The following is a 14,848-nucleotide window of genomic DNA, read 5'->3' as shown; positions in this document are numbered from 1 at the left end:
TCTCACCAAAAAAAAAAAAAAAAAAAAAAAAAAAAAAAAAAAAAAAAAAAGATCAACTGACAGCATGAGCAAGATATCAAAAGTTAGAACTCATAAAATGGATGAAAATTGAACTCAGTTAGGAATGGTCTGGCTCTGTTGCCCAGGCTGGAGTGCAGTGACACAATCACGGCACACTGCACCCCTGATTTCCCAGGCTCAAGAAATCCTCCTGCTTCAGCCTCCCAGGTAGTGGGTGGTATTATTAATCACAGAAAAAAAAATGTGATTTGGAACAGGACAGATTAAAATCTGCAAAGAGAAGAAAATAACTTCAATCTAAAACAAAAGTAGTTTAAAAAAACTCACAAAGAAGAAATACAAATTTATAATAAACTACAAATATTTGAAATCTCACCAGTAATCAGTAAAAAGGCAAACTGAGGCAAATTCTTAATTATAATTAAAATTAGCATGGCTATTTTGGTGTTAGAGCATATGAAAACTTACCTGTTATCAATAAAGACATAAAATTGTGCACACTTTCAGAAGTTAATATAATAGTTTTATACAAATAACTTAAAAATATAGTTTCAGTTATCAAAGTAACTTTTTTCTGTTTTATCTTACAAAAATATTCAGACATGCTTAGAATGTTTTATGTACTAATATTTTTCTTTTTAAAGTAGTTGCAGTGTTGAAAAATGGACAACAACCAAAGTATTTAACCGCTAGCAATGTTTACTTAAGTTTTGAGATAGGAAAATGTTAATGTATAACATAACCATTAAAGTCAACTTTTGTAGGATATCTTATAATGTTGGCAAAGAGATTATTATGAGTAATATTAAGAAAAGAGGTACAGTCTAAATTTATATATAGATCATAATACCAATTTTAGATCAGATACTTTTATAGTTACACGTATGTACACAATCCGTGAAAATAGCTTCTCTGTGCTAAGAAATTGACAAGTCTATTTTCTTCTTACTTTTCTTATTGCTAAGTAGGCAAAGCCAAAAACAACACTTATATTCAAATGTTGTAATAAAAATTATTATTAATCTAAAAATAAGTGTGTTGACCACAGTAGATATCAAAATAATAAAAATGACTCTTCCCAAACATGTCATCAAATGTGAAGACCATAATGCCTTAATTTGCAGGGTCTTCTGCAACTCATGAGATACACCTTCTTTAACTGATACAGAAACTACAATAGAGTTTGCAGTGTGGTAATTGTAACACATAATCCCTGAAACTGGAACAGAGCCATGCTCTTGTAAATAATTTGACATAAGTCCAAGATAATGTACTTGCTAGCATCAAGGGTTTTCTAAATAAAGCTACTTGGAAGGCTCCTGGGATTCCCCTGAAATGAGCCACTTGACGTATCAGTAGAATAGCTGTAAACTAAAGATTTTGAAACATGTAATAGCCTTTAAGTTCTTAGCACGTTTATTAGAAGATGTGGCTATGCAGCTGTTATGGGTATTTAAGGAGCTGGGGAACATCCAAATTACAGCACCCTTCAACAGAATGAATTATTAAGAGACTGTAACAATAATAGCAGGTTGTTAGAGCAATGCCCTTTCCCCATAGATCTCACAAAGAGCCTAGTTAATATTACTGGGCCTCTGAGATGAGTAGGTAGCAATGAAGATTTCTCCACTTACATGTAATAAAATTATGTCTCAAGAAGCACAGTCACGATCACAAAATTATGTAGAAGGCAAACTAAAAATATTTGTTAACTATCAATGCATATCTGGAAAAGCTTATTGATTGTTACTGCATACAGAGGAGAGTAGTGACTGCCAAAAGACAACATAGGTTCACAAAGAGCTAGGTTTGTTGCAGTACTGTGCACCTTCTGGATTTAATGTCCTTAATGCCAGCAACTAGGATGTTATATCAGAGAAATACTAAAAACAAAAAACAAGATTTGGATTTCAGAAAGATATGTGACAAAAATGCTAATTAAGTCTTCATGAAAAAATTATTTGAGACTTATTTATGAGATACTTTGCAGAGAATTATAGCATGATTAAATGATCTTATCTAGTGAACTGCTTTAATGATGGAAGTCAACCACAATGGACAGGAAAGAATCTAGTTTTATATGATAGGATTTGATTGCTTGTTGCATCACATGTTAAGCATTTTTTATTATTGTGAAGGATGGCTTACATGACACAGCAAATTATCAGATGACAGGAAACTAGAGTGATAAAGGCCACATGAATTGAGATAGTCAGGATCTAAGATAACCTCAGGGGGGCTGTAACATTAGAGGAAGTAAAACCAGATAAATTGCATTACGAATGAAGATAAAGAGTTCCCACATTGCCAAGACAATCCTAAGCAAAAAGAACAAAGCTGGAGGCATCAAGCTACCTGACTTCAAACTATACTACAAGGCTACAGTAACCAAAACAGCATGCTACTTTTACCAAAACAGAGATACAGACCAATGGAACAGGACAGAGCCCTCAGAAATAATATCACACATTGACAAACCTGACAAAAGCAAGAAATGGAGAAAGGATTCCCTATTTGATAAATGGTGCTGGGAAAACTGGCTAGCCATATGTAGAAAGCTGAAACTGGATCCCTTCCATACACGTTATAAAAAATTAACTCAAGACGGATTAAAGACTTAAATGTTAGACCTAAAACCATAAAAACCCTAGAAGAAAACCTAGGCAATACCATTCAGGACACAGGCATGGGCAAGGACTCATGTCTAAAACACCAAAAGCAACGGCAACAAAAGCCAGAATTGACAAATGAGATTGAATTAAACTAAAGATCTTCTGCACAGCAAAATAAACTACCATCAGAGAGAACAGGCAACCTACAGAATGGGAGAAAATTTTTGCAATCTACTCATCTGACAGAGGGCTAATATCCAGTATCTAAAAAGAACTCAAACAAATTCACAAGAAAAAAACTACCCCAGCAAAAAGTGGGCAAAGAATATGAACAGTAACTTCTCAAAAGAAAACATTTATGCAGCCAACAGACACATGAAAAAATGCTCATCATCATTGGCCATCAGAGAAATGCAAATCAAAACCACAATGAGATACCATCTCACACCAGTTAGAATGGTGATCATTAAAAAGTCAGGAAACAACAGGTGCTGGAGAGGACGTGGAGTAATAGGAACACTTTTACACTGTTGGTGGGACTGTAAATAGTTCAACCATTGTGGAAGACAATGTGGCAAATCCTCAAGGATCTAGAACTAGAAATACCATTTGACCCAGCCATCCCATTACTGGGTATATACCCAAAGCACTATAAATCATGCTGCTATAAAGACACATGCACACGTATGTTTATTGCAGCACTATTCACAATAGCAAAGACTTGGAACCAACCCAAATGTCCATCAATGATAGACTGTGTTAAGCAAATGTAGCACATATACACCATGGAATACTATGCAGCCATAAAAAGGGATGAGTTCATGTCCTTTGTAGGGACATGGATGCAGCTGGAAACCATCATTCTCCACAAACTATCACAAGGACAGAAAACCAAACACCGCATGTTCTCACTCATAGGTGGGAACTGAACAATGAGAACACTTGGACACAGGAAGGGGAATATCACACACTGGGACCTGTCGTGGGGTGGGGGGAGGGGGGAGGGATAGCATTAGGAGATCTACCTAATGTAAATGACGAGTTAATCGGTGCAGCACACCAACATGGCACATGTGTACATATGTAACAAACCTGCACGTTGTGCAGGTGTACCCTAGAACTTAAACTATAATAATAAAATGAATAAATAATTAAATAATAAATAAATGGTATCACTTAAAAAAAAGAGTTGCATATTTATTAACAAAAAAGTCCGAAGATGTAAAGCATCGGCTAAATTTTAATGCAACTGATTTCAACTCTATTTTAAGCCCAAAGTAAAGGGTGGCAATCAATACATAATCAAGTAGAATCATAGATTGCCTTAATAGAATAAAACAATGACTTTGATGGGTTTAATAACAAAGCAGCTAATAATTAAACTAAGTATGTTTTTATTCATTTATTACTTTCATATTTAGAATAGTGCTGTGGATTAGGGAATAACATATAGCAAGATGAGCAGAGATTTCTTTGTCTTTCTATGTTCATCCCACCTTTTGGGATGTACGCCTTTTCAGTGGATAGACCCTGTTCTCTTTATGCCAAGAAAATGTAGGATGAATTGTGAATAATTCACATTATGAATGAATATTCTTGACATCACACTAAGTGCAGGATTTTCACTCACAGTAACTGGAGTAAAAGTGATGCAATGGGAAAATAAATGGTGGATTTCCTGAAGGAAATTAACCCTTATGGATACAAAGCAGTGTTGGATGTTAGGTGACCCAGTCCAGACAATTATGTCAAACCATTCGAGCAGGATGCAGAACTCTAGAAACCATACATTTAAAAGATAATTTATAAAACAGGTGTTATTGAGAGACTGGGCTGTCAATAAATTTGAAAAACATATTTCTTGGAAAAGAAAATGCTTATTTATATGAAAAACCTTTTTCATATACAAAGGGTTTAAACCTTCCACTAATTTCCCATTTCAATGAAGCAATTAGGATGTTTATCTTAGAAAGGAAAACAGTAGGGGATGGGCACGGTGACTCACGCCTGTAATCCCAGCACTTTGGGAAGCCAAGGAGGGTGGATCACGAGGTCAGGAGATCGAGACCATCCTGGCTAACACAGTGAAACCACATCTCTACTAAAAATACAAAAAGTTAGCCGGGCGTGGTGGCGGGAGCCTGTAGTCCCAGCTACTCAGGAGGCTGAGGCAGGAGAATGGCGTAAACCCTGGCGGCAGAGCTTGCTGTGAGCCGAGATCGCGCCACTGCACTCCAGCCTGGGCGATAGAACGAGATCCGTCTCAAAACAAAACAAACACACAAACAAAAATAGTAGCTCGCGTGACAAAATATTTCTGATACAAAATATTTTTCAATACATAGAATAACAAACAAGAAGCTGTACAATCTGTCCCCATGTACATCTCTTCCTCCTTTCCTAATAATCCCTTCACCCTTACTCTATTCTAGCCACCAGCCCATTTAGGAGTTTCTTGAACCAAGACTTGGCAGTATCTTTGAGCATTTTGTGGAGTACTCTGCTTGCAAATTGCCTTATGGTTATCTTCACCATTTTAGGTTGGAACTCATATGTCTCTTCCTTAAGAGAAAATTTTCAAATTGCTTCAACCTAAAATTCCGGATTCCTGTCCCCACCTGAAGTTTTTTTCTTCTTTGTCTTCAACAGCACCCGGCGCATGCTATGTTGCTCTTATTTGTTGTGTTTTACATCAGCCTCCCCTAACTAGAAGATAAGCCCTCAGAACACAGAGGGTTTTGTCTGTTTTCAGTGTCATAATAGTTCTCTCCCACAGAATATACAGCTAATACATATCTTTTATTAAGTATAACCTATACATTAGTTTTAAAATCTGTATAGTAAATATAACCATTCCATTTTGGTAGTTTCATTTCAGGGAAAAAGGCTGTCTTTGCTTTTTTGAATATTAATATTAAAGGATAAGTCAAACAGATGCTATGTTTTATAAACAGACATTATATAAACAGCTGGTAAATTAAAATATATTGGCCTTTACAATACTTTCAATATAATTAAAGCTCACTCAAAGACAGCTAAGTCTACATTAATATCCATAAATTACGAATTATTTTGGAATCTGTGATGTTTACATTCTTATATTACAAAATAGAATGATAACTATAAAACAAAACAACAGGAGAGAATAAATGAAGATCTTTAATTTGCAATCAGCACTCAATCCCCAGCACTAAATGCAAATTGGAACCTCATGAATAGTGAAAAACTGCTAGAACAAAATGCCAGAAATTGATTTCAGAAAGCAGTTAGTTGCCTTTCCCCTGTACCTCCAAACTGTTGATTTTTCCTCCTCTCTCTCTAATACTGCATTTCAGAAATACTACAAATGTGGTTAGAACTACAGAGAATGAAATGAAGAGTGGAACAGGTATCATAATTTTGTTGTTGTTGTTAGAACTCTCCTTTTACTGTTTTTAGCTCTTCCTTCTCCTTTTCTGCCTCTTGCTCAGTATGTTTTTCTTCCTGTCATATGTCTTTCCCAGATTCTTGATGAACAATTTCTCTCAGCTCTCAGCAGTGCCTTTGATACACAAAAGTGAAATTGTTTAGGAAGATGGATGCGTTCAGCGTGAGAAACGGCAGGCAGCCAAAGAGCTGTCCCTGAGTGACAGATAGTTGACAGAAGGCCGTGGACCTTTTATAGAAAAAGACAGGAAGCTAGGATTCTGTAATCAACTACACAAGAGGCAAGAAAGATGGTCCAGAGTTTCGATATAACTGAAAGCCTTCTGTGTGGAAGGTCATGAATCTCAACCTTCTGAAGATTTACCAATCATCAAACTCTAGAAAGACACCTCTCTGATTACTTGATCTGTATTTCCCCTTTCTCTGACTCAAAGTCACACAGCTCTCATGACTAGCAAGTAATTTGCCTTCCCCACTTCTAAATTGCCACTGGTTAGCTGCCATAGACAGAAGCACCTGCTGTGACTGTCTTGCACTGAAGAGACTTTTCTCTGGTATTTAGATCCGTCCATTGAGTCATTTCTGCTTTGTAGGTCCAACGGAACAGCTTGATATATTTCCCTCTTCTGGGAATATACAACTTTTGCAAAGCTAACTGCCAAAGGAAGGTAGGTGGCTGGAGGGATGAGTATTATGTGTCATTTCCTCAACTCGTAAACTCAGAACAAGTCAGAGATTCTAGGATCAGAGTGAACCTTATTTTTAACTGCATAGCTCACCTGCAATGATCTGCAAATGGCTGTTATCTGGGAAATCTAATCAGAAAAAAAGAAATAAAGAGAAAGAGATAAAAGCAAGCATATAAACATTATATATGTCAGAAAATTATAATTTTCATGAAGAAAATTAAGGAAAGACAAGATGCTTGAGGGTGATGCTAATTAATCTAAGGTAGCGTTCTCTGACAAGGTGATATTCAATGAGAGATCTCAGTTCCTATCCTATATTATGCCCTACTAATATGTAAGCTCAGTAAGGGTAAGGATTTATTTTTATTCATACTCTAAATTTTCTAGAACAGTGCTGACACATTGATGATCAAAAGTATTTGTTTAAACATTTGGTAAATTAAATAATATTATCTTCAGGCTTCTCTTTCTAAAAGAGCATGCAATTTGTAACGTACATTAGAATATTTCTATTCAAATTTTAATTATATGATCTCTTTCTAAAAGTTTAATCCTTAGCCATCAGATATGGCTAACTAGAGCTATTCATTACTCCAAAATTTCTGTCTTTTTGTTAAAAACAAAAATAAATCCACAGAAATGAAAAATTGATACAATGGAAGTAGAGACAGTCCTTCGCCCTTTCAGATCAATTCATTTTATCTGGTTTTCTTATCTTCCTTTTGGGGAATGCCTGTTTCGGTGCTCATAATGTAGCATAAAATTCTCTTTTTGATGAATTTCAGTTTTCTCTTGGAAGGAAAGAGTGCCATGGATAGCACAGTCAAGCCAACCTTTTTGGCATTTACTTGTCAGATGTGTGACTTAACATATAAAATAAGAAAGCAAGAATAAAGGCAAGAGAGCACTTGGAACCTTTAGAGATTAATAGGTCTTAGAATCTTTCCCCTCCAAGTTATTAATGCAAATTGACCTAGTTCCAAGTGGTCAAGGTGAAGCATTTCTGTGGTATGTATTTAAAATGCTATTTGAGTTTCAAGAAGTAGTGTCTAAAAGCCTGGAGAACAAAAGATGAGTAAGGCAGTAAGAAGGTCAGCAGAGGACAGTCAAGGTTATGGAACTGGAGTACATTTTGAAGCCATGGACAGTGCTGAATTACTTGGTTTTCCTAAGTACTTAAATAAAAGTAATCTACGTATGTTTGCCGATGAATTAGATTCACACTGTAGGCAAAATTTATGAAGTGAATATGGGATCATTTATAACCTTCATCTTATTTCTTAAAATTGATGCCTTGCTATAGATAATAGGTTTAAAGAAGTAGAATATTTTCTTGTTTGAGTTTAGCACAATAGAAATCAAAATAGGAAAAATAATATGATGCTATTTTCATTTTGTATAGCAAGAATGCATGTGATTTTTGTGACTCACCTCTGGGGATTGTCCAGATTAGGTCATGCAGTATCTAAGTTTCTGGGAGGAGGCAGGAAGCTATTATCAGCATGATTATACAAATGTAGCTTGAAGGCAACCTTTGATTCTCATTCTTTCATTGCTTTAGGGGGCAGAAAGAATAAATATATAGACAGTAAAAGTGATTTAGTTGAAACATTCTATAGAATTTAGGCACAGAAAAAATGGCATGTCAAGTGTATAGCATAGTTATGTATGTGCATGTAAACATGTATGTGCCTGCATATACCTGGGAACTCACAGGTGTTTCTACTTTGACATATGGCATTAACTTAGCTGACCTTTTATTACTTTCTGAAGAGTAAACTTACATAATTTCAGATATGTGGAACAAATAACAATATAAAATATTCAAGATTTTTTTTGTTTTATAATGTTTTAAATATATTTTTGCCATTCTGTTTTCTGGCATTCATATAGAGTTTGTAATTTAACAAACTTATTCAGTCATTGCTTATTTTTACTTTATTACTTAATTTTTAAAACATGCAAAGGGTTTGTAAATTATATACATATACACAATATATGTAATGTTATTTATTTATTACATGTTACTTATTACATATTTATTAATTACATTTTATAGTGTTTCTTCCTAGAGCAGTAGTTTTCAAATGCGTAATACATTTAAATAACTAATCTTAAATTCAAAATGTACTTAGAATTTCAATTTGTAAAATATGGAACATAGCACAGGCCCCTCAGCTTTTCAGTATATTATACCTTTTTACTAGGGACAGGTAGTTATGGATTAAAACAGAAAAAAAATATTGATGTTAGATCCTATTTTAAAAGCGGGCATTCTAAAGTGGAATCCACCTCTTCTATTTCATCAAATAAATATGCAAATTAAGTTAACTAGTATGTATTGAACTCAATATTTTTGTTCTTTCAGTACAGTTCACACATATACATATGCCGTCAGAGATATAAAGTAAATTTTAGAAAAAAAGATACAAGTTTTCCTAAATGAAAAAAATAGAAAACACATAGTGAAAGACTTTATAGCAAAAAAACCCACATCTCTTTGCCCCATAAAAGAAACTTTTATTTTAATGAGCACTTAAAAAAAGAGAGGTTCAGAAAGGTTAAAAATAAAAAGCACATAGAAAACCATTGTGGTCATTATCTTATCAGTCTCATATAAATCAAGCCGAAACAATATTATTTATATAAAGAAGACCTTACAATGCTAAAGACAAAGAAAAATTGTGGATATCTATTTACTAAAAATACAGCAATATTTCCATTAAAAGGCTAATAAGACGTAAAAAGAATTAGAAAGAACCTCGACAATTATAAGATAATTTAGGACATAGCTTGCAAAGCGAGACAATCAGTATTAGGGATGAAAGATACAGTGACACATTATCAATAAGGTAGATCTTATAGAAGCACATGGAACATTTACAAACACTGGCGATACATTAAGCTACAAAGAAAATCTCCATAAATTCCAAAATACAGAAATGGTACAAAAATTCTCTGAACACAATGCAATAAAATTAGAATCTGTTACCAAATAAAACACTTATGCAATGGGAATGCAAAAATAAATTAATATCAAGCACAAAGAAATCAAGATTCTAGAGAAATTAGAATCAAAAAAGTGGAGAGAAGAAACTATTATAAAAGCAGAATTCAATGAGTTATTGAGGAAAAATAGAACTAATAAACAGATGAGCCAAGCTATTTTAAAAATAATAAAATAATAAACCAGTTATATAAACAAAGGGGAGATAACAGGCACATAAAACCTAAGTTCTTCCTAGCTACTTGGGAGACTGACGTGAGAGAGTCACCTGAGCCCAGGAGTCTAAGACTATAGTAGACTATGACTGTGCCTGTGATTAGCTACTGCACTCAAACTTGGGCAGCAAAATGAGAACAACGTGTCTCTAAAATTGAATAAAAAGGCTTAACAAGGAGGAAATGGTCATCAAAAGCAAGGATATTACAAAATTCACAAGAGATTTTGTGCACAATTGCATGCACATATATTTTAAAATCTAGAGTATGTGCATAACTTTCTAGATAAATAAAATATACACAAGCTCATTGCAGACAGAGTTTAAACAGAATAATTTTCATAGAAGAAATAGAAAAATGTGACAAAAAGCTCTCTCCTGTGTGAAAGCACCAGGCCCAGAGAGCTTCACATGCATATTCACAAATATATTAAAAGATTTTATTATTCAAATGTTACTTAAACTATTAGAAGGCATTGAAAAATAAATAAAACTTCCAAAAATTTTTTATAATAGATATAACTATGATACTAAAAGCTGAAAAGGTTAAATACAAAAAAGAAAACTGTTGATTAACCTCACTTCTAAAGAACAAAGTAAACATTTGAACTATCATTTAATTAGAAAGAATCCAAGAGGATATTAAAACTATAAGAATTATGTTTTACATTATGTATAAAATTATAAAACATTATTCAACATCAGTAAGTCTATTGACAGATCTTATGTTAACTGATATAATAGAAAAATCTCATGATCATCTTACTAGAAGCTGAAAGGGAATTTGACATAATTTAAAATCCATTCCTTAATGTACTCAATAAAATAGAAACAGATATAGAAACGTGGATTTTTTTACATGATAAAATATAACCCACAAAATTCTACATCATACTTTATAGAAATTATTAGATGTCTACATCTAATTCCAAGAAAAAGGTGACTTACATTACTGCTACTACTTTACATGTTTTCAAAGTGTTTGCCAATGAAATTAGGCAAACGAAAACTGTTAAGAGTCATAAAACTTGAAAAGAAACAGAGTGAATTTGTACTTATTTTATTAGGGAGAAAGAGATGACCCAGACTACTGGATTTATTTTTCCCTTTGACAACGTGGATATGAGTATTAATAACATTTGATGTTATCAATACTGAGGTACCAATATCATGGTACACCGAATGATCTGAAAGGGATAGAGGATAAGAGAATATCATGTTTAGGCATGCACTCTACTGTCATAGCAACCTTGACCTTTATCCATCATTGTGCCTAATTTGCATAATTGCGTGGCTTTCTTGTCACTATCAAGTGGATTTTATTCACTTTGTAGCATGTAGTTTAAATGCATATCATTTATGTATTTTAGAATTGCCAGTTTACTCATGGATACTGAGACATATTGGAAGACCTGTTCTATTCTTGGACATTCCTTGAACATATTTGTTCTCATTTTCTATATATCTTGTATTTCCAATTTTCCCTGCCCTGTAATGAAACTGACTCTCTTCATTCTATGTAGAGATTTGATCATGAAGAGAAACACTGTAGGCAAGTAAAAACATCCTAGTAAAGTGCTTAAATCATTTTTAAAAGAGGTAGAGTTCACCATGTGGCCTTTCCTGTTTCCTGCATGTCTTTGTTTCATTGTCTGTGAAATTATCCTCAGTCTCATACTGACATTGTTTATGTGGGTTGAGTAAAAATAATATTGACATTATGAAATGGAAAGCTCTATGTAAATGAGATGCATTATTTTTACAAAAGAATATTTTGGAAAAATTGGAACATAACCACTTAAGGGGTGGAACATAGCAGCTGTTGAATAGCACACTTAGAAAACTACAATTTGGATGACAGTGCCAGGATCTGCTGTCTAGTTTTATTTTTCAAAATGAAATTACTGGGAGAATGTAGCTCTGCAGCAAAGTACAATTATCTTAATATGAAAAGGCCAGAGAACAAGGGTTAATAACCTCATCTCTTTCAGGGTGTTGTTTTTAATTTGATACCAAAAAATGAGCTGATTTACATATTACCAAAATGGAACACAGATTAATAATACTTGAGTTTTCAGTGACCAAATCCTCCTCCTTGTTCTTGGAGCCCACAGTTCTATTGTTGTCTCTATCTTACTATAGGGAGAACCTAAAGCATTTATACTATCAGATGAAGACTGATCAGATTATCAAAGCCCCTAATCTTGTAAAAATTAGTTGACAAATATCACAAACTTCAGAAAAACAGCAAATATATAATGTAAGTGGGTGATTGTCATTATCTCTTTTTCCAACCTAGATAAATTTATGTAGCATTGGGTAGAAATTGTCTGACTTTGTTCCACTCCCCAATATCAATTCCATCCATGTTAAGATACAGAAGAGATCAAGCGGAAATCAACTTTGAGATGTAAACGAGATAAATTCTACTAGAAATAAACTTTATTAGAAAGCAGGTCTGATTGAGTTGAATGCTTAACATTTATAGGTACAATATCTTTAATTGGATTACCTATGGAATAATTGTTAATATTGTTCAATTACAGCCTTAACCTGGTACCATGGTTCTCTTTTTTAGAGCAAATTGATCATTTTTCTACATAACACAATCATGCATACATTTAAAAAATATATCTTGTACAATTACATGATTTATTGGACAGGAAAGCAATAATTAATGTCATTTGAATATGTTATTTTACTTTAGAACAATGATGTGAATATGAGTCTCATATATCTTCCAAGTTTGAAAAAAAAAGCTATCTATCTGTGTATAATACATTATTCTCTAGGTCATACATATATATATTAAAATAAATATTTTTATTTGAATCAGGTAGTTGCACTACCTGACTCTCATGGTTGCACGTGCCATGTACCTATCATGTAATTCCTAGTCCCCTTTCCTGCTATAGCCAACCTTGAGGCCCAGGCTGATTGGATTGTAGGATAACCTGGTCGTGCCCATGTCAGCCTAATTTCAGAGTGGCCACAGCAAACAAAGCTCCTGCACGTGTAGTGTGAACAAGAAATTGAGCTTTTTAAGTCAAACTCACTGAAAGTGGGGTTGTTGTTAACCACTGCAAATTAGTTCACAGTTGCTCTTTACACTTCAGGGATAGTAATGAAAGTGAACCTACGTAAACATAGGTTAAAATGTAAGAGAAGACATAGTCAGAATTGTAAACACATAAAATAACTATTTTATGTAACAAAGAGAACATAATGACTGTTTTAATAGTTAATATAATTAATGGTCAATCTGTTTTACCAGAAAAAAAATAATAAATATCTAAATGACCTTTGTAATAAACAGAAATCTCCTGAGATTCAAATTAGGTAATTCATTTTAATCTACTTGGAAAAATTTACAAGGGAGTTTTATAAGGATTTTTATTGCCCATCTTACTAAATACATATGTGCCAAGGAAACGGAAGGATCATTAAAATTTTGAAGACACCAATAAATTTCGCACAGTTCTAGTCATGAACAGGATGAAGCAAGGGTTGAAATATTGGGCACTTTTACATTCTTTGTTTCATATATCTGAAACGCATTTATTTTAATAGGATATATCTGTTTTTCTATATGCAAGAAAGAATAAAGGCTAAAACAAAAGGATTCCATAGAAATATTATTCAAAATTTATTTTTACATAACCAGAGTTTTAACTCACGTTTTGCTATCCACAGCAAAAGGTTGAAAGAAAAGACTTGGAACCAACCCAAATGCCCATCAGTTATAGACTGGATAAAGAAAGTGTGGCAAATATATACCATGGAATACTATGTAGCCACGCAAAAGGATGAGTTCATGTCCTTTGCAGGGACATGGATGAAGCTGGAAACCGTCATTCTCAGCAAACTAACACAGGAACAGAAAACCAAACACCGCATGTTCTCACTCATAAGTGGGAGTCGAACAATGAGAGCACATGGGCACAGGGTGGGGAACATCACACACCAGGGCCTGTTGGGGGATGGGGGCTAGGGGAGGGATAGCATTAGGAGAAATACTTAATGCAGTTGATGGGATAATGGGTGCAGTAAACCACCGTGGCACGTGTATATCTATGTACCAAACCTGCACGTTCTGCACATGTATCCCAGAACTTAAAGTATAATAATAAAAAAAAGAACTGCAACTACAAAAAGAAAAAAAGAAAATCCTAGACGCTTTTAAATCCAAGATGTGGAGATTAAAAGTTTAATGTAATTAGCCTTCAAATTACTGGTATTCTAATCAACAAAGACCCAGCTTTGTACTCCCATTTTCTAATGAAAAGTCATCCAATAGTTTCAGCATATTTAGGAATGAAGTGTTTTCTGTGATACGAATAAATTCATCCTACCCCAGATGATACATACAATTGAGATTAATAAGACAATCTGTAAGAAGAATATCTTGGATTTATTTATTTTTATAAGCACAATTCCCTTATTACAAAAATGTCACAAATAATTAGCACACTGTCAAAGTCCAATCAGGAGATAATCCTCATGGCCCTGGCAGGTCTTAAGCAGTATGACTACTTAGTTTGATACTCGAATGGTGTTCTTCCTTAAGCAAAATCTATGAAACTATCAGAAGTCTGGAAAGATATTAAAAAAAAGGAATAATGACATGACAAGTGTGTCTGTACACTGCGCTTAGTACTCTGCAGCACTTCTGAAATATGAGCAACACAGTTTCCAGCATGAACCTGACAGTTCCCATATGCCCAGAAATTTTGGCTACTTACTTCTTATCCCAAAGACACCCCATGTGGGACACTAGAAAAAAAAAAAAAAAAGGTTACAATTGTTATCTTATTTTAATAGTACTTCATTTGACATTCTCTTTACATAAATTATACCATTAAGTAAGAAGAAAGTCAGA

This window comes from Rhinopithecus roxellana, chromosome 16, assembly GCF_007565055.1.
Source record: "Rhinopithecus roxellana isolate Shanxi Qingling chromosome 16, ASM756505v1, whole genome shotgun sequence".
Classification (NCBI taxonomy): Eukaryota; Metazoa; Chordata; class Mammalia; order Primates; family Cercopithecidae; genus Rhinopithecus; species Rhinopithecus roxellana.
The sequence above is the reverse complement of the archived record's forward strand: the minus strand, read 5'-3'. Positions refer to the sequence as shown.